The 20,587-nt window shown below is 41.1% G+C and overlaps 1 non-coding gene across 1 annotated transcript; it reads left to right on the top strand.

Annotated features, from left to right (window-relative positions):
• The first annotated feature begins 18,917 nt into the window (after positions 1-18,917).
• On the top strand, positions 18,918-19,025 carry LOC130964264 (small nucleolar RNA R71). The gene has a single exon (XR_009080364.1). It is a non-coding gene; the product is annotated as a small nucleolar RNA R71 (small nucleolar RNA).
• The last annotated feature ends 1,562 nt before the right edge of the window (positions 19,026-20,587 follow it).

The raw sequence follows: 20,587 nt of genomic DNA, 5'->3' as shown, positions 1-20,587 counted from the left end.
CTGGAACAGCATTATTTAAACCTCTGTAGCTCAAGTTATGACCGATTAAGTGCGAAGAGGTCGGCTTGACAGCTTTTGCGATTCCTTCATTTCTTCATGAGTTCTCCATTTTTACATGCTTTTCATTTATTCCCTTTATCCAATCTTTTCCTCCTAAATCTGAAATCACTTAACAAACATATCAAGGCATCTAATGGAATCAAAGGTAAATTAAATTTAGCTATTTTAAGACCTAAAAAGCATGTTTTCACTCTTAAGCACAATTAAAGGAGAAGTTATAAAACCATGCTATTTCAATGGATAAATGTGGGTAAAAGGTTATAAAATCCCCTAAATCAAGCACAAGATAAACCCTACAAATGGGGTTTATCATTATACAGACATATAGAATTTTGAAAGTTAAAACAACATATACAAAATATCTCTCTCAAAGTAAGTATCTAAGGCAAAGTATAAATATAAAAGTGAGAGAATCTAAACAAAAGTGATTAAAAGACTCAAAAAGATAACCAAGGTCCTCCGCTCTGTCACTGATGCACAGAAATCTGTCTCTTAACAAATTTTTTTCGGTAAGTATTGATGTGCGAAAAACGATCCGACACAAAATTCACCGGCAAGTGTACCGGGTCGCATCAAGTAATAATAACTCACATGAGTGAGGTCGATCCCACAGGGATTGTAGGATTGAGCAATTTTAGTTTAGTGGTTGATTTAGTCAAGCGAATCAAGTATTGGTTGAGTATTTTGTATCCAACAGCAATTAAACAACAGGAAATGTAAAGGGGGAAGGGAAGAATTGCAGAAATTAAAAGGGACTGAAAGTAAAAGGACTGAATCTTAAAGAACAAGAAATTAAATGACTGAAACTTAAAGTGCAAGAAATGTAAATTGCAGTAACTTAAAGTGCAAGAAATATAAATTGCTTGAATGAAAAAGGGATTCGAGGATTGGGATTTCAGAATTTAAGCAATGGAAATTAAATTGCAGCAAGTAATAAAGCAAGAGATGAATTGGAAATACTCAGAATTCAAACAGAAAGGAAATTGAGTTGCAGCAGAGGTTCACAGAAGAACCAAAAGGAAAATGGGATCTCAGGGCTCCAGAGACTAGATAGCAAAGTCTAGATCTCAATTGCCTTCCCAGATCCAAATTCCCAAAGCAATTAACAAGAAATTAAAGAAGAAGCAGTAAAGGGAATGTAATTGAACTTAATTATGCAGAGAAGAAATTAAAGAGCTCTTGAGTGGAGATTGAGACAGAATTCCCTCAATTCTTGACACCCAAGACTCAAACAAGAAAAGTAAAAATGCCCAAGCAAGAACCAGGAAGAAGAGAGATCAATTCTCCTCCCAAATTCTCAGAAATCTCCGTGAAGTCTCTTAAAGAAAATTCAAAAGTTTCAAAATAAAAGTCAAAATTCAAAGCTCAAAAGAAAGGTTCCTAATTACATCAAACTAGCTCCTATTTATACACTTTCTATTCTTGGATCTTGAGACTTGGATGGGCTTTTGATTTGGTGAAGAAATGAATTAAATTGGATTTTTAATTCAATTTTTAGCCCAAAAAAATTTGCTTCCAGGAGGCTGCCCTGCCCTTGTGGAGGGCAGGGCAGAAAATGATGCGTGCGGCCGTTGGTGCCTTGGTGCGTGCGTGTTGGTGCTGCAGGATGCTGCCCTACCCTTGTGGAAGGTAGGGCAGGAATTTTTGGTGCGCCAGAATGATGCCCGTGTGTGCTGCTGGTGCTGCCGAGACTTCCCTTGGTGCACCAGAATGGTGCGCTGACCGTGCCACAACAAAATGCTGCCCTGCCCTTGCGGAGGGTAGGGCAATATTTCCAAATTGAAGTCCCGTGTTCGAAACTCGGGCAATGCACACGCTACACTTTTTCCTTGATTTTCTTGGCACCAAAGTAAGGCTTAGTTCTTTGATTCCTCATGGTGCCGTGTTCGATCCTTGTGGCAAGCAATGGTGAGCTTTTTCTTTGGATTTCTTCCTTTGTTGAGCCCGATATTGCCCTTGAGGAGGGCAGGGCAGTGTTTTTGATCTTCTTGATTCATGGCACCAATTTGTGCTCTGCCCCTGTTGTGGGCAGGGCAGTGTTGCCTTTCAAGCCTTATTTCCTTATGTTGCCCTCCTAGAGGGCAGTGTGCCCTTGTGGAGGGCAATGCTTGCTTCCTCCTTTAATGCGCCACACTTGTTCTCTCTTGGGCCACACTTTCTTAAGCCACGCTTCCTCTTTTCTTCTTTTCTTCACCTACAATAAACCAAAACAACCACTCAAAGTATCACTAAATTCACAAGGCTTATAAATTAATTAAAAATCAATTAAATTCAGCTTAAACCTCATGAGTTAACATTAATTTCATGGTGGTTGTTTGATTTAAAGAAGTTATGCATTTTCACTCCAAATCACTTACTTAGGATGCAAGAAAGTGCATAAAGACTAGTAAAACAAGTGAAATTAGCTTGAAAAATGGGTATATGATGACCTGTTGATGAGCGGATAATTTGTACGCTTTTTGGCATTGTTTTTAGTATGTTTTTAGTATGATCTAGTTAGTTTCTAGTATATTTTTATTAGTTTTTAGTTAAAATTCACTTTTCTGGACTTTACTATGAGTTTGTGTGTTTTTCTGTGATTTCAGGTATTTTCTGGCTGAAATTGAGGGCCCTGAGCAAAAATCTGATTCAGAGACTGAAAAGGACTGCAGATGCTGTTGGATTCTGACCTTCCTACACTCGAAGTGGATTTTCTGGAGCTACAGAAGCTCAATTGGCGCGGTCTCAACGGCATTGGAAAGTAGACATCCTGGGCTTTCCAGCAATGTATAATAGTCCATACTTTGCCCGAGATTTGATGGCCCAAACCGGCGTGGCAAATCAGCCTCAGAATTTCCTGCGTTTAACGCTGGAACTGGCATAAAACTTGGAGTTAAACGCCCAAACTGGCATAAAAGCTGGCGTTTAACTCCAGAAAAGGTCTCTACACGAAAATGCTTCATTGCTCAGCCCAAGCACACACTAAGTGGACCCAGAAGTGGATTTTTACGTCATTTACTCATTTCTGTACACCCTAGGTTACTAGTTTACTATTAATAGGACCTTTTGACATTGTATCTGTTCCTCATGACACTTTACACATTTCTTTGTGTACATTCTACGGCATGAGTCTCTAAACCCCATGGTTGGGGGTGAGGAGCTCTGCTGTGTCTTGATGGATTAATGCAATTACTACTGTTTCTCATTCAATCATGCTTGCTTCCGTTCTAAGATATCACTTGTTCTTAACCCGGATGAATGTGATGATCCGTGACACTCATCATCATTCTCAACTATGAACGCGTGCCTGACAACCACCTCCGTTCTACCTTAGATTAAGTAGATGTCTCTTGGATTCCTTAATCAGAATCTTCGTGGTATAAGCTAGAATTGATGGCGGCATTCAAGAGAATCCGGAAGGTCTAAACCTTGTCTGTGGTATTCTGAGTAGGATTCAATGATTGAATGACTGTGACGAGCTTCAAACTCGCGATTGTGGGGCGTTAGTGACAGACGCAAAAGAATCACTGGATTCTATTCCGACATGATCGAGAACCGACAGCTGGATAGCCGTGCCGTGACAGGGTGCGTTGAACATTTCCACTGAGAGGATGGGAGGTAGCCATTGACAACGGTGAAACCCTACATACAGCTTGCCATGGAAGGAGCCTTGTGTGTTTGATGAAGAAGACAGTAGGAAAGCAGAGATTCAGAAGATGGAGCATCTCCAAAGCCTCAACCTCTTCTCCATTACTGCATAACAAGTACTTATTTCATGTTCCTTTGCTTTTCACAATCAATCCTGATAATTTCTGATATCCTGACTAAGATTTACAAGATAACCATAGCTTGCTTCAAGCCGACAATCTCCGTGGGATCGACCCTTACTCACGTAAGGTATTACTTGGACGACCCAATGCACTTGCTGGTTAGTTGTGCGGGATTCCATATCAGTTCCCTTTATCCACTATGGACCTAAGTGGGATTGATCAGTCCAGAAGGACTCTGGGGTCATATGCTAACCCCACTACAGCTGCATATGGGAGTAGCATCTGTACACCTCCCATCAAAGCAAGCAGCTTTGAGCTAAATCCTCAACTCATTATCATAGTGCAGCAAAATTGCCAGTATTCCGGTCTTCCCCAGGAAGAACCTACTGAGTTTCTGGCACAGTTCTTACAAATTGCTGACACAGTACATGATAAAGAGGTGGATCAGGATGTCTACAGACTATTACTGTTTCCATTTGCTGTAAAAGATCAAGCTAAAAGGTGGTTGAATAACCAACCTACAGCAAGCATAAAGACATGGAAACAATTATCAGACAAATTCCTGAACCATTTTTACCCTCCAAAGAGGATGACACAGCTAAGGCTGGACATCCAAGGCTTTAAACAAGAGGATAATGAATCCCTTTATAATGCCTGGGAGAGGTATAGAGGTATGCTAAGAAAATGCCCCTCTGAAATGTTTTCAGAGTGGGTACAGTTAGACATCTTCTACTATGGGCTTACAGAAAAGGCTCAGATGTCTTTAGACCACTCAGCTGGTGGATCTATACACATGAGGAAGACAATTGAAGAAGCTCAAGAACTTATAGACACTGTTGCTAGAAACCAATACTTATACTCTAGCAATGAGTTCTCTCCAAAAGAGGAAGTCATGGCAGTAGTCACTGATCCTAATCCTTAAGAACAGATGATTGAGCTTAATCAACAATTGCTCCTGATGACAGAACAGTTAGCAGAATTTAAAGAGATGCTCCATGAAACTAAAGTTGCTAACAAGAACATAGAACTGCAGTTGAATCAAGCAAAACAGCAAATATCTAAACAGATAACAGAGGAATGTCAAGCAGTTCAACTGAGGAGTGGGAAGACACTGGATAACACTGCCCAAAAGAGTAAAAAGTCAAATAAGGAACAATTGACAGAGGATAACCAAACCACTGTTCAAAATCCCTCTGAGGACAGTAAGAGCCCAGAGAGGAATGCTAGTGGCGTTCAAACGCCAGAAGGGGAAGGAAAGCTGGCGTTAAACGCCCATTCCTTGCCCAGTTCTGGCATTCAAACGCCAGAAAAGGGAGAGAAGTTGGCGTTTAACGCCCAATCTTCACCCATTCCTGGCGCTCAGACGCCAAGGGAGGATCAGACACCTGAGAGTGCTGACAGTAATCCCTCTAAAAAGGCTTCTTCAACTACTTCTGTAAGGAATAAGCCTGCAGCAACTAAGGTTGAAGAATATAAAGCCAAGATGCCTTATCCTCAGAAACTCCGCCAAGCGGAGCAGGATAAGCAATTTGCCCGCTTTGCAGATTATTTAAGGACTCTTGAAATAAAGATTCCATTTGCAGAGGCACTTGAGCAAATGCCTTCTTATGCTAAGTTCATGAAAGAGATCTTAAGTCATAAGAAGGATTGGAGAGAAACTGAAAAAGTATTTCTCACTGAAGAATGCAGTGCAGTCATTCTGAAAAGCTTACCAGAAAAGCTTCAAGATCCAGGAAGCTTTATGATACCATGCACATTAGAAGGTGCTTGCACCAAGACAGCTCTATGTGATCTTGGAGCAGGCATCAACCTAATACCTGCATCCACTATCAGAAAGCTTGGGTTGACTGGAGAAGTCAAACCAACCAGGATATGCCTCCAACTTGCTGATGGCTCCATTTAACATCCATCAGGCATAATAGAGGATATGATTGTCAAGGTTAGGCCATTTGCCTTTCCAACTGACTTTGTGGTGCTGGAAATGGAGGAGCACAAAAGTGCAACTCTCATTCTAGGAAGACCTTTCCTAGCAACTGGACGAACTCTCATTGATGTACAAAAAGGGGAAGTGACTCTGAGAGTCAATGAGGATGAGTTCAAGTTGAATGCTGTAAAAGCTATGCAGCATCCAGACACACCAAATGACTGCATGGGCGCTGACATTATTGATTCTCTGGTAGAAGAGATCAATATGACTGAAAGCCTAGAATCAGAGCTTGAAGACATCTTCAAGGATGTTCAACCTGATCAAGAAGAACCACAGGAAACAAAGGAATTTTCGAAAATTCCTCAGGAGGAGGATAAGCCTCCCAAACCTGAACTCAAACCACTACCACCATCCTTGAAGTATGCATTTCTGGGAGAGGGTGAAACTTTTCCAGTGATTATAAGCTCTGCTTTAAATCCACAGGAAGAGGAAGCACTGATTCAAGTGCTAAGGACACACAAGACAGCTCTTGGGTGGTCCATAAGTGATCTTAAGGGCATTAGCCCAGCTAGATGCATGCACAAGATCCTGTTGGAGGATAATGCCAAACCAGTGGTCCAACCACAAAGGAGGCTAAATCCAGCCATGAAGGAGGTGGTGCAGAAAGAGGTCACTAAATTACTAGAGGCTGGGATTATTTATCCTATTTCTGATAGCCCCTGGGTGAGCCCTGTCCAAGTTGTCCCCAAAAAGGGAGGCATGACAGTGGTTCATAATGAAAAAATGAACTGGTTCCTACAAGAACAGTCACAGGGTGGCGTATGTGTATTGACTACAGAAGGCTCAATACAGCCACCAGAAAGGATCATTTTCCTTTACCATTCATAGACCAAATGCTAGAAAGACTAGCTGGTCATGATTATTACTGCTTTTTGGATGGCTATTCAGGCTACAACCAAATTGCAGTAGATCCTCAGGACCAAGAGAAAATAGCATTTACTTGCCCTTCTGGTGTGTTTGCCTACAGAAGGATGCCTTTTGGTCTGTGCAATGCACCTGCAACCTTTCAGAGGTGCATGCTCTCTATCTTCTCAGATATGGTAGAGAAATTTCTGGAAGCCTTCATGGATGACTTCTCAGTATATGGAGACTCATTCAGCTCCTGTCTTAATCACCTAGCACTTGTCCTGAAAAGGTGCCAAGAGACTAACCTGGTTTTAAACTGGGAGAAATGTCACTTTATGGTGACTGAGGAAATTGTCCTTGGGCACAAAATTTCAAGCAGGGGAATAGAGGTGGATAAGGCAAAGGTAGAGGTAATTGAAAAATTGCCACCACCTGCCAATGTTAAGGCAATCAGAAGCTTTCTGGGGCATGCAGGATTTTACAGAAGGTTCATAAATGATTTTTCGAAAATTGCAAAACCTTTGAGCAACCTACTAGCTGCTGACACGCCATTTGTGTTTGACACACAGTGTCAGCAGGCGTTTGAGACCCTGAAAGCTAAGCTGGTCACAGCACCAGTCATCTCTGCACCAGATTGGACATTGCCATTTGAATTAATGTGTGATGCCAGTGACCATGCCATTGGTGCAGTGTTGGGACAGAGGCATAACAAACTTCTGCACGTCATTTATTATGCTAGCCGTGTTCTAAATGATGCACAGAAGAATTACACAACCACAGAAAAAGAGTTACTTGCAGTGGTTTATGCCATTGACAAGTTTAGATCTTATCTAGTGGGATCCAAAGTGATTGTGTACACTGACCATGCTGCTCTTAAATACTTACTCACAAAGCAGGATTCAAAACCCAGGCTAATAAGATGGGTGTTGCTTCTGCAAGAGTTTGATATAGAAATAAGAGACAGAAAAGGGACAGAGAACCAAGTAGTTGATCATCTGTCCCGAATAGAACCAGTAGCTGGGACGTCCCTCCCTTCTACTGAGATCTCTGAGACTTTCCCAGATGAGCAACTCTTTGCCATTCAGGAAGCTCCATGGTTTGCAGATATTGCAAACTACAAAGCTGTGAGGTTCGTACCCCAGGAGTACAGCAGAGTGCAAAGAAAGAAATTAATTTCAGATTCCAAGTACTACCTATGGGATGAGCCATATCTCTTTAAGAGATGTGCAGACGGAATGATCCGCAGATGTGTACCCAGAGAAGAAGCACAAAGGATCCTATGGCATTGCCATGGATCACAGTATGGAGGACATTTTGGAAGTGAGCGAACAGCCACTAAAGTCCTCCAATGTGGCTTCTACTGGCCTACTCTCTATAAAGATTCCCGAGAGTTTGTGCGTAACTGTGACAGTTGCCAAAGAGCTGGTAACTTGCCTCACGGATATGCCATGCCTCAACAAGGGATATTAGAGATAGAATTGTTTGATGTATGGGGAATTGACTTCATGGGTCCATTCCCACCATCATACTCAAACACTTACATTCTGGTGGCAGTGGACTATGTATCTAAGTGTGTAGAAGCAATTGCTACACCCACTAATGATACCAAGACCGTGCTGAAATTCCTCCAGAAACACATCTTCAGCAGGTTTGGTGTTCCCAGAGTACTAATCAGTGACGGGGGCACTCATTTCTGCAATAGACAGCTATACTCTGCTATGGTTAGATATGGAATTAGCCATAAAGTGGCAACTCCGTATCATCCACAGACAAATGGGCAAGCTGAAGTCTCTAACAGAGAGCTAAAAAGAATCCTAGAACGGACTGTGATAGCCCGAAGAAAGGATTGGGCAAAGAGCTTGGATGATGCTCTGTGGGCATACAGAACAGCATTCAAGACTCCTATAGGAACCTCTCCATACCAACTGGTGTATGGGAAGGCATGTCATCTGCCCGTGGAACTGGAGCATAAAGCCTACTGGGCAACCAGATTCCTAAACATGGATGCTCAGTTAGCTGGTGAAAAAAGATTGCTCCAGTTAAATGAGCTAGAGGAGTTCAGACTCAATGCCTTTGAAAATGCAAAAATTCATAAGGAAAAGGCAAAGAAGTGGCATGACAAGAAGTTGTCAACCAGAGTCTTTGAGCCAGGACAAAAAGTTTTGCTTTTCAACTCTAGGCTCAAATTGTTTCCAGGAAAACTTAAATCCCGGTGGAGGGGTCCGTATGTGATCACAGGAGTGTCACCATATGGATATGTTGAGCTTCAGGATATTGATTCTGACAAAAAGTTCATTGTTAATGGACAGAGAATCAAGCATTATCTTGAAAGCAATTTTGAGCAGGAATGCTCAAAACTGAGACTTGAGTGAGTCTCAGTAAAGGTCCAGCTAAAGACAGTAAAGAAGCGCTTGCTGGGAGGCAACCCAGTCATTAGGAGGTTATATGATTTGTTTTTACAAAGGCAAGTATCAAAAATGAAGAAATTCACAGAGTTACAGAAGGATTCAGCTCAAAAAGCAGAGAAAAAGAGCTTGCTGGCGAAAAAATGCCAGTAAGGGGGCATTTTGGGCGTTAAACGCCAGAATGGGTACCATTCTGGGCGTTTAACGCCAGGAATGGTGCCATTTTGGGCGTTAAACGCCAGAATGGGCACCATTCTGGGCGTTTAACGCCAGGTGTGCAGCATCCTGGGCGTTTAGCAAAACGCCCAGTGATAAAGGAATTCTGGCGTTTAACGCCAGTCAGGGCACCTGGCTGGGCGTTAAACGCCCAAATTGGGCAACAGATGGGCGTTAAACGCCAGAATGGATGCCATTCTGGGCGTTTAACGCCAGAAAGGTGGGGGGGACCAAGATTTTGTTTTCCAATCAATTTTTTTTCAAACTTTTCTTTTCTTACCCATACTTTTCTACACAAATCCATCTCAACCTTTCATCATTCACTTTAAAATCCTCACAAATAAAAAACATTCTTCAAATCCCTCTCAAATCAATCCCAAATCTTATTCAAAAACTCACCCTTTTTTCAAATTCACTCCATATCTTCTCAAATCTCTTCTTATTTTTTTCGAAATCTCCTTCCCCCCTTTATAAGAACACGTTCGGCCTCACCATTCTCCCACACCATTCGAATTTGCTCTTCTCCTCTCTCTTCTCCTTCCTTTCTTTTGCTTGAGGACAAGCAAACCTCTAAGTTTGGTGTGCTTTTTCGTGATCACTTAAAGCCAAGATTCATCAATATCATGGCTCCTAAGGGAAAACAAACCAATTTAAGAGGAAAGAAAGAGAATAATCCAAAGAATCTTTGGAATCAAGAGAAGTTCTTAACCAAAGAACATGAAGACCATTATCACAAAATAATGGGTCTGAGGTCAGTGATCCCGGAAGTAAAATTTGATCTGAAAGAAGATGAATATCCGGGGATCCAAGAGCAAATTCGAAACAGAGGATGGGAAGTTCTAACCAATCCTGAGATAAAGGTTGGAAGGAACATGGTTCAGGAATTCTACTCAAATCTGTGGCTAACAGATAAGCAGAGAATGACTGGAACCGCTTACCATACTTATAGAACCATGGTCAGAGGGAAAGTTATGTACTTCCATCTGGACAAAATAAGAGAAATCTTCAAGTTGCCTCAACTGCAAGATGATCCTGACTCCTTTAATAGGAGAATGGTGAGAGCAGATAAAGGGTTGGATCAAGTTCTAAAGGACATATGCCTCCCTGGAACTAAGTGGATAACCAATTCAAAGGGTGTCCCAAACCAACTCAAGAGGAGAGACCTCAAACCAATTGCAAGAGGTTGGCTAGACTTTATTGGGCGTTCCATATTGCCCACTAGCAACCGTTCTGAGGTCACTATCAAGAGAGCAGTGATGATTCATTGCATTATGCTTGGAAAAGAAGTGGAGGTTCATCATGTGATTGCTTGTGAAATTTACACAATTGCAAATAAGAATTCCACTGAAGCCAAACTAGCTTACCCAAGCTTGATCTCCTTGCTCTGTAAAGAGGCTGTGGTGAAGATGGGAGTAGATGAATTCATATCCATTGAACATCCAATCACCAAGAAGTCAATGGAAGGACAAATGCAAGACAACTCTATCAAAAGGAGGGCGCAGGAGTTCCTCCCTGAATTCCCTGAAATTGGCTACTGGGCCAGCCTAGAAGCATCTATCAACAAGTTGCAAGAGACTATGGAGCAACTTAAGGAAGAACAGCAGAATCAGAACTGCATGCTCTGCAAATTGCTGAAGGAACAAGAGAAGCAGGGGCGTGAACTCCAAGAGTTGAAACGCCAAAAGCTCTCCTCTCAAGCTGAGGGAGCATCCACTTCTCAAAATCAAGGTTGTTGAGTCCTAACTCTGTGAAAACCTCTATCATTAGGAGCCTAGTTTAAATTTTTGTTTTCTAATTTTTTTAGTCTCATCTTATATCTATTTTTGAGTCTTGTTCTTAATTCATAATTAATAAAATTTAAAATTCATGTCTTAAAGCTATGAAGGTCCTATGAATCCATCACCTCTCTTAAATGAAAAATGCTTTAATCACAAAAGAACAAGAAGTACAGGATTTCGAAATTTATCCTTGAAACTAGTTGAATTAGTTTGATGTGGTGACAATACTTTTTGTTTTCTGAATGAATGCTTGAACAGTGCATATGTCTCTTGAATTTGTTGTTTTGAGAATGTTAAAGATTGTTGGCTCTTGAAAGCAGTGAATATAAAAAAAAAATTTTCGAAAAAAAAAGAAAAAAAAAGGGAGAAAAAGAAAAAAATAAAGTTGTGAACCAAGGCAAAAAGAGTGTGCTTAAGAACCCTGGACACCTCTAATTGGGGACTCTAGCAAAGCTGAGTCACAATCTAAAAAGGTTCACCCAATTATGTGTCTGTGGCATGTATGTATCCGGTGGTAATACTGGAAGACAGAGTGCTTTGGGCCACAGCCAAGACTCATACACTAGCTATGTTCAAGAATCATTATGCTTAACTAGGAGAATCAATAACACTATCTGAGTTCCGAGTTCTTATAGATGCCAATCATTCTGAACTTCAAAGGATAGAGTGAGATGCCAAAACTGTTCGGAGGCAAAAAGCTACTAGTCCCGCTCATCTAATTGGAGCTAAGTTTCCTTGATATTTTTGAGTCTATAGTATATTCTCTTCTTTTTATCCTATTTTGATTTTCAGTTGCTTGGGGACAAGCAACAATTTAAGTTTGGTGTTGTGATGAGCGGATAATTTGTACGCTTTTTGGCATTGTTTTTAGTATGTTTTTAGTATGATCTAGTTAGTTTCTAGTATATTTTTATTAGTTTTTAGTTAAAATTCACTTTTCTGGACTTTACTATGAGTTTGTGTGTTTTTCTGTGATTTCAGGTATTTTCTGGCTGAAATTGAGGGCCCTGAGCAAAAATCTGATTCAGAGACTGAAAAGGACTGCAGATGCTGTTGGATTCTGACCTCCCTGCACTCGAAGTGGATTTTCTGGAGCTACAGAAGCTCAATTGGCGCGCTCTCAACGGCATTGGAAAGTAGACATCCTGGGCTTTCCAGCAATGTATAATAGTTCATACTTTGCCCGAGATTTGATGGCCCAAACTGGCGTGGCAAATCAGCCTCAGAATTTCCAGCGTTTAACGCTGGAACTGGCATAAAACTTGGAGTTAAACGCCCAAACTGGCATAAAAGCTGGCGTTTAACTCCAGAAAAGGTCTCTACACGAAAATGCTTCATTGCTCAGCCCAAGCACACACTAAGTGGACCCAGAAGTGGATTTTTACGTCATTTACTCATTTCTGTACACCCTAGGTTACTAGTTTACTATTAATAGGACCTTTTGACATTGTATCTGTACCTCATGACACTTTACACGTTTCTTTGTGTACATTCTACGGCATGAGTCTCTAAACCCCATGGTTGGGGGTGAGGAGCTGGTGCGCGAAATTGTGAACTATACTTTTTCACAACTCTCATAATCCCTGGTAATGGCTCCAAAAACTTGGTGCGCTCAATACCATGGCATTACACAACTTCGCACAACTAACCAGCAAGTGCACTGGGTCGTCCAAGTAATAAACCTTACGTGAGTAAGGGTCGATCCCACGGAGATTGTTAGTAATGAAGCAAGCTATGGTCATCTTGTAAATCTTAGTCAGGCAAACTCAGATATATATGGTGATGAACGAAAATAACATAGAAGATAAAGATAGTGATACTTATGTATATCATTGGTGTATGAGCTTCAGACAAGTGTATGAAGATGCCTTCCCTTCCGTCTCTCTGCTTCCCTACAGCCTTCATCCAATCCTTTCTTACTCCTTTCCATGGCAAGCTCGTATAGGGTCTCACTGTTGTCAGCAGCTACCTCCCATCCGCGCAGTGAAAGCTAATGCACACACTCTGTCACAGTGCTGCCAATCACCGGTTTGGTTCCCTCCCCTACCGGAATAGAATAACTCTTTTGCGTCTGTCACTAACGCCCAGTAGGTTACAGGTTTGAAGCACGTCACAGTCATTCAATCATTGAATCCTACTCAGAATACCACAGACAAGGTTAGACCTTCCGGATTCTCTTGAATGCTGCCATCAGTTCTTGCCTATACCACGAAGACTCTGATCTCACGGAATGGCTGGCTCGTTTGTCAGGCGAGCACTCGGTTGTCAGGCGATCAACCATGCATCATGCAATCAGAAATCCAAGAGATATTCACTAAGCCTCGGATGCGTGTAGAACAAGAATGGTTGTCAGTCACCTTGTTCATGAGTGAGAATGGTGATGGGCGTCAATCATCACCTTCATCATGTTGAAGAACAAGTGATATCTTGGATAAAGAACAAGTGGAATTTGAATGGAAGAACAATAGTAATTGCATTAATACTCGAGGTACAGCAGAGCTCCACACCTTAATCTATGGTGTGTAGAAACTCCACCGTTGAAAATACATAAGAACAGGGTCTAGGCATGGCCGAATGGCCAGCCTCCCAAGGTCTAAGAACCAAAATGTCCAAAGATGATCTAGAGATCTAAAAGTGATCAAAAGATTTTTGGAGTGATCAAAAGATTTCTATACAATAGTAAAAGGTCCTACTTATAAGAAACTAGTAGCCTAGGGTGTACAGAAATGAGTAAATGACATAAAAATCCTCTTCCGGGCCCACTTGGTGTGTGCTTGGGCTGAGCAATGAAGCAATTTCGTGTAGAGACTCTTCTTGGAGTTAAACGCCAGCTTTAGTGCCAGTTTGGGCGTTTAACTCCCAATTAGGTGCCAGTTCCGGCGTTTAACGCTGGAATTTCTTGAGGTGACTTTGAACGCCGGTTTGGGCCATCAAATCTTGGGCAAAGTATGGACTATTATATATTGCTGGAAAGCCCAGGATGTCTACTTTCCAACGCCGTTGAGAGCGCGCCAATTGGGCTTCTGTAGCTCCAGAAAATCCGCTTCGAGTGCAGGGAGGTCAGAATCCAACAGCATCTGCAGTCCTTTTCAGTCTCTGAATCAGATTTTTGCTCAGGGCCCTCAATTTCAGCCAGAAAATACCTGAAATCACAGAAAAACACACAAACTCATAGTAAAGTCCAGAAAAGTGAATTTTAACTAAAAACTAATAAAAATATACTAGAAACTAACTAGATCATACTAAAAACATACTAAAAACAATGCCAAAAAGCGTACAAATTATCCGCTCATCACAACACCAAACTTAAATTGTTGCTTGTCCTCAAGCAACTGAAAATCAAATAAGATAAAAAAGAAGAGAATATGCAATGAACTCCAAAAACATCTATGAAGATCAGTGTTAATTAGATGAGCGGGGCTTTTAGCTTTTTGTCTCTGAATAGTTTTGGCATCTCACTCTATCCCTTGTAATCCAGAATGGTTGGCTTCTTTAGGAACTTAGAATCCAGATAGTGTTATTGATTCTCCTAGTTAAGTATGATGATTCTTGAACACAGCTACTTATTGAGTCTTGGCCGTGGCCCAAAGCACTCTGTCTTCCAGTATTACCACCGGATACATACATGCCACAGACACATAATTGGGTGAACCTTTTCAGATTGTGACTCAGCTTTGCTAAAGTCCCCAATTAGAGGTGTCCAGGGTTCTTAAGCACACTCTTATTTGCCTTGGATCACAACCCTTATTCTTTCTCTTTTTTTTTTTTTTTTCGCCTATTCTTTTTTTCTTTTTTTTTTCAATACTTTTCACTGCTTTTTCTTGCTTCAAGAATCATTTTTTTAATGATTTTTCAGATCCTCAGTAACATGTCTCCTTTTTCCTCATTCTTTCAAGAGCCAACATTCATGAACCACAAATTCAAAAGACATATGCACTGTTCAAGCATACATTCAGAGAACAAAAGTGTTGCCACCACATCAAAATAATTAAACTATTATAAAATTCAGAATTCATGCAATTCTTTCCTTTTCAATTAAGCACATTTTTATTAAAGAAAGGTGATGGATTCATAGGACATTCATAACTTTAAGGCATAGACACTAAGACACTAATGATCACAAGACACAAACATGGGTAAACATAAAGCATAAAAATTCGAAAAACAGAAGAATAGAGAACAAGGAAATCAAGGAACGGGTCCACCTTAGTGATGGCGGCTCTTTCTTGCTCTTGAAGATCCTATGGAGTGCTTGAGCTCCTCAATGTCTCTTCCTTGTCTTTGTTGCTCTTCCCTCATGATTCTTTGATCTTCTTTAATTTCATGGAGGAGAATGGAGTATTCTTGATGCTCCACCCTTAGTTGTCCCATGTTGGAACTCAACTCTCCTAGGGAGGTGTTTAGTTGCTCCCAATAGTTTTGTGGAGGAAAATTCATCCCTTGAGGAATCTCAGGGATCTTATGATGAGTGAGGTCTCTTGTGTACTCCATCCTTTTCTTGGTGATGGGCTTGTCCTCATCAATGGGAATGTCTCCCTCTATGTCAACTCCAACTGAATAACAGAGGTGACAAATGAGATGAGGAAAGGCTAACCTTGCCAAGGTGGAGGTCTTGTCCGCCACCTTATAGAGTTCTTGGGCTATAACCTCATGAACCTCTATTTCTTCTCCAATCATGATACTATGGATCATGATGGCCCGGTCTATGGTAACTTCGGACCGGTTGCTAGTGGGGATGATTGAGCGTTGTATGAACTCTAACCATCCTCTAGCCACTGGCTTAAGGTCATGCCTTCTCAATTGGACCGGCTTTCCTCTTGAATCTTGCTTCCATTGTGCGCCCTCTTCACATATGACCGTGAGGACTTGGTCCAACCTTTGATCAAAGTTGACCCTTCTAGTGTAAGGATGCTCATCTCCTTGCATCATAGGCAAGTTGAACGCCACCCTCACACTCTCCGGACTAAAATCCAAGTATTTCCCCCGAACCATAGTGAGATAATTCTTTGGATTCGGGTTCACACTTTGGTCATGGTTCTTTGTGATCCATGCATTGGCATAGAACTCTTGAACCATCAAGATTCCGACTTGTTGAATGGGGTTGGTAAGAACTTCCCAACCTCTTCTTCGGATCTCATGGCGGATCTCCGGATATTCACCCTTTTGAGTGAAAAGGGGACTTCGGGGATCACCTTCTTCAAGGCCACAACTTCATAGAAGTGGTCTTGATGCACCCTTGAGAGGAATCTATCCATCTCCCATGACTCGGAGGTGGAAGCTTTTGCCTTCCCTTTCCTCTTTTTAGAGGTTTCTCCGGCCTTGGATGCCATAAATGGTTATGAAAAAGCAACGCTTTTACCACACCAAACTTAAAATGTTTGCTCGTCCTCGAGCAAAAGAAGAAAGAAGGGAGTAGAAGAAGAAGAAATGAGGAAGAGGGAGATGGTAGTGTGTTCGGCCAAGAAGGGTAAGAAAGGGTGTTTAGGTTGTGTGAAAATGAAGAGTGGAAGAAGGGTATTTATAGGAGAGAGGGGGGTAAAGGTTCGGCCATTAGGGTGGGTTTGGGAGGGAAAGTGGTTTGAATTTGAAGGGTGAGGTTGGTGGGGATTTATGAAGGATGGATGTGAGTGGTGAAGAGAAAGATGGGATTTGATGGGTGGGGTTTTTGGGGAAGAGGTATTGAGGTGATTGGTGAATGGGGGAAGAAGAGAGAGAGTGATGGTAGGGTCCTGTGGGGTCCACAGATCCTGTAGTGTCAAGGAAAAGTCATCCCTGCACCAAAAGTTGCTCAAAATCACGTTTTGAGCCATTTCTGGCGTTAAACGCCGGGCTGGTGCCCATTCCTGGCGTTTAACGCCAGGTTCTTGCCCTTTACTGGCGTTTAACGCCAGTCTGGTGCCCCTTTCTGGCGTTAAACGCCCAGAATGGTGCCAGACTGGGCGTTAAACGCCCAACAGCAAGGCTTACTGGCGTTTGAACGCCAGCAGCTTCTTCCTCCAGGGTGTGCTGTTTTTCTTCCTGTTTTTCATTCTGTTTTTGCTTTTTCATTATTTTTGTGACTTCTTATGATCATCAACCTACAAAAAGATAAAATAACAAAAGAAAATAATTAATTATAAAACATTGGGTTGCCTCCCAACAAGCGCTTCTTTAATGTCATTAGCTTGACAGAGGACTCCCATGGAGCCTCAGAAACACTCAGAACCTTGTTGAAACCTCCCAACACCAAACTTAGAGTTTGAATGTGGGGTTTCAACACCAAACTTAGAGTTTGGTTGTGGCCTCCCAACACCAAACTTAGAGTTTGACTGTGGGGGCTCTGCTTGGCTCTGTTTGAGAGAAGCTCTTCATGCTTCCTCTCCATGATGACAGAGGGATATCCTTGGGCCTTAAACACCAAGGATTTTTCATTCACTTGAATGATCAACTCTCCTCTATCAACATCAATCACAGCCTTTGCTGTGGCTAGGAAGGGTCTGCCAAGGATGATGGATTCATCCATGCACTTCCCAGTCTCTAGGACTATGAAGTCAGTAGGAATGTAATGGTCTTCAATCTTCACCAAAACATTCTCTACAAGTCCATGAGCTTGTTTTCTTGAATTGTCTGCCATCTCTAATGAGATTCTTGCAGCTTGCACCTCAAAGATCCCTAATTTCTCCATTACAGAGAGGGGCATGAGGTTTACACTTGACCCTAGGTCACACAAGGCCTTCTTGAAGGTCATGGTACCTATAGTACAAGGTATAGAAAACTTCCCAGGATCCTGCCTCTTTTGAGGCAGTTTGTGCCTAGACAAGTCATCCAGTTCCTTGGTGAGCAAGGGAGGTTCATCTTCCCAAGTCTCATTTCCAAATAACTTGTCATTTAGCTTCATGATTGCTCCAAGGTATTTAGCAACTTGCTCTTCAGTGACATACTCATCCTCTTCAGAGGAAGAATACTCATCAGAGCTCATGAATGGCAGAAGTAAGTCCAATGGAATCTCTATGGTCTCATTTTGAGCCTCAGATTCCCAAGGTTCCTCATTGAGGAACTCAGAGGAGAGTGGTGCACGCCCACTGAGGTCTTTCTCAGTGGCGTCTTCTTCCTCTCTTTCCTCTCCATATTCGGCCATGTTAATGGCCTTGCACTCTCCTTTCGGATTTTCTTCTGTATTACTTGGGAGAGTACTAGGAGGGAGTTCAGTAACTTTCTTGCTCAGCTGACCCACTTGTCCTTCCAAATTTCTGATGGAGGACCTTGTTTCATTCATGAAACTTTGAGTGGTCTTTATTAGATCAGAGACCATTGTTGCTAAGTCAGAAGTATTCTGCTTAGAACTCTCTGTCTGTTGCTGAGAAGATGATGGAAAAGGCTTGCCATTACTAAACCTGTTTCTTCCACCATTATTGTTATTGAAACCTTGTTGAGGTCTCTCTTGATTCTTCCATGAGAAATTTGGGTGATTTCTCCATGAAGAATTGTAGGTGTTTCCATAGGGTTCTCCTAGGTAATTCACCTCTTCTATTGAAGGGTTCTCAGGATCATAAGCTTCTTCCTCAGATGAAGCTTCCTTAGTACTGTTTGGTGCATTTTGCATTCCAGATAGACTTTGAGAAATCAAATTGACGTGTTGAGTCAATATCTTGTTCTGAGCCAATATGGCATTCAGAGTATCAATCTCAAGAACTCCTTTCTTCTGATTAGTCCCATTGTTCACAGGATTCCTTTTAGAAGTGTACATGAATTGGTTATTTGCAACCATTTCAATCAGTTCCTGAGCTTCTGCAGGCGTCTTCTTCAGATGAAGAGATCCTCCTGCAGAGCTATCCAAAGACATCTTGGATAGTTCAGAGAGACCATCATAGAAAATACCTATGATGCTCCATTCAGAAAGCATGTCTGAAGGACATCTTCTGATTAATTGTTTGTATCTTTCCCAAGCTTCATAGAGGGATTCTCCATCCTTCTGTCTGAAGGTTTGGACTTCCACTCTAAGCTTACTCCATCTTTGTGGTGGAAAGAACTTTGCCAAGAAGGCATTGACTAGCTTTTCCCAAGAGTCCAGGCTTTCCTTAGGTTGAGAATCCAACCATATTCTAGCTCTGTCTCTTATAGCAAAAGGGAATAGCATCAGTCTATAGACTTCAGGGTTAACCCCATTAGTCTTGACTGTGTCACAGATTTGCAAGAATTCAGCTAAAAACTGATGAGGATCTTCCATTGGAAGTCCATGGAACTTGCAATTCTGTTGCATTAGAGAAACTAATTGAGGCTTTAGCTCAAAGTTGTTTGCTCCAATGGCAGGGATAGAGATGCTTCTCCCATAGAAATCAGGAGTAGGTGCAGTAAAGTCACCCAGCACCTTCCTTGCATTGTTGGCATTGTTGTTGTTTTCGGCTGCCATGTCTTCTTCCTTGAAGAATTCGGTCAAGTCCTCTAAAGAGAGTTGTGCTTTGGCCTCTCTTAGCTTTCGCTTCAAGGTTCTCTCAGGTTCAGGGTCAGCTTCAACAAGAATGCCTTTGTCTCTGCTTCTGCTCATAAGAAAGAGAAGAGAAAAAGAGAATGTGGAATCCTCTATGTCACAATATAGAGATTCCTTGAAATGTCAGAGGAAAAGAGAAATAGAAAGAAGAAGGAGAAGGAGAATTCGAACTTTAATTAGATAAGGTTCGAATTGTGCATTTAGAAGGAGTAGTACTCCATAAATAGAAGGATGTGGGAAGGAGGGAAGAGAATTTTCGAAAATTCAATCAAGAGCTTTTGAAAACATTTTGAAAATTTGATTGATAATTTTCGAAAATTCAAAGTGAGAAAGAAATCAAGTGATTTTTGAAAAAGAATTTGAAATTAGAAATTAAAAAGATTTGATTGAAAACTATTTTGAAAAAGATGTGATTAAAAAAAATTGATTGAAAAGTTATGGTTTTAAAAAGATATGATTGAAAAGATATGATTTGAAAACAATTTTAAAAGATATGATTTGAAAACAATTTGAAAAGATATGAATGAAAAATAATTTGAAAAGATTTGATTTTAAAAACTAATGACTTGCCTAACAAGAAAAGATATGATTCAAGCATAAAACCTTCCTTAATAGAAAAGGTAAAAAATGTTCAATCAAATCATTAATTGTTAGTAAGTATCTTTGAAAAAGGAAAGAAATTGATTTTAAAAACATTTTGATTGAAAAGATATGATTTGAAAAAGATTTGGTTTTGAAAAACTTTGAAAACTTGAAAAAAAATTGATTTTGAAAACAAAATCTTCCCCCTGGCACCATCCTGGCGTTAAACGCCCAGAATGGTATACATTCTGGCGTTTAACGCCCAAAATGCTACCTTTTTGGGCGTTAAACGCCCAACCAGGTGCCCTGGCTGGCGTTTAAACGCCAGTCTGCCTTCTTCACTGGGCATTTTTGAATGCTCAGCTTTTTCTGTATAATTCCTCTGCAGTATGTTCTAAATCTTCAATTCCTTGTATCATTGACTTGAAAAGACACAAATTTAAAAATATTTTTGGATTTTTAATAATCAAAATGCAACAAGAATCAAATAACAATGC

The sequence above is a fragment of the Arachis stenosperma genome, chromosome 2, assembly GCF_014773155.1.
Source record: "Arachis stenosperma cultivar V10309 chromosome 2, arast.V10309.gnm1.PFL2, whole genome shotgun sequence".
Taxonomy (NCBI): Eukaryota; Viridiplantae; Streptophyta; class Magnoliopsida; order Fabales; family Fabaceae; genus Arachis; species Arachis stenosperma.
Note: the sequence above shows the minus strand (reverse complement) of the source record. Positions and strands in the feature narration are given on the sequence as shown.